Source organism: Sinocyclocheilus rhinocerous, unplaced genomic scaffold (assembly GCF_001515625.1).
Source record: "Sinocyclocheilus rhinocerous isolate Xijiao unplaced genomic scaffold, SAMN03320098_v1.1 scaffold1907, whole genome shotgun sequence".
Lineage (NCBI taxonomy): Eukaryota > Metazoa > Chordata > Actinopteri > Cypriniformes > Cyprinidae > Sinocyclocheilus > Sinocyclocheilus rhinocerous.
This window is the reverse complement of record NW_015628766.1, coordinates 529,637-530,041: the sequence shown is the minus strand read 5'-3', so window position 1 is coordinate 530,041 and position 405 is coordinate 529,637. Positions and strand designations below refer to the sequence as shown.

The window sequence follows — 405 nt, the reverse complement described above, 5'->3', positions numbered from 1 at the left end:
ACAGTCGACATAGTCGACATCTCTGCCTGTGAACAAACAGTAATTTTTGCTGCAATGTTACTTTTGGTGGATAAGTATTCTAAGTCTTCTCTGCTTGAAAATCCAACCCCTTAACTGTCACCGTCCCACCTGTGGGACACTTGGTGCTCTTTTTTTGTTGTCCTTTTTCTCTATCAAATCTTTAAGTAATCAGCATAAATTATATATCATTTGAAATTCATCATCAAGATTCATCCTGTGAAAACCATTTTGAAATCAGACATTGCCTTACCATGGAAATGGTACTTTAAAATCTTTTGGCGGTCTCCTCCCCCTTAGCGGCGGTGTCAAGTGTCATATTACAAAATGCATTACGGTCTTTTAGAATCAAACCTTTTTATAATCTTGACAAAAAACATATAATTG

The 405-nt window shown here is 36.3% G+C and overlaps 1 protein-coding gene across 2 annotated transcripts in view; it reads right to left on the bottom strand.

Annotated features, from left to right (window-relative positions):
• The window catches only part of rims1b (regulating synaptic membrane exocytosis 1b), a 109,386-nt gene that overhangs the window by 28,554 nt on the left and 80,427 nt on the right, over positions 1–405 (bottom strand). The window lies entirely within an intron of this gene.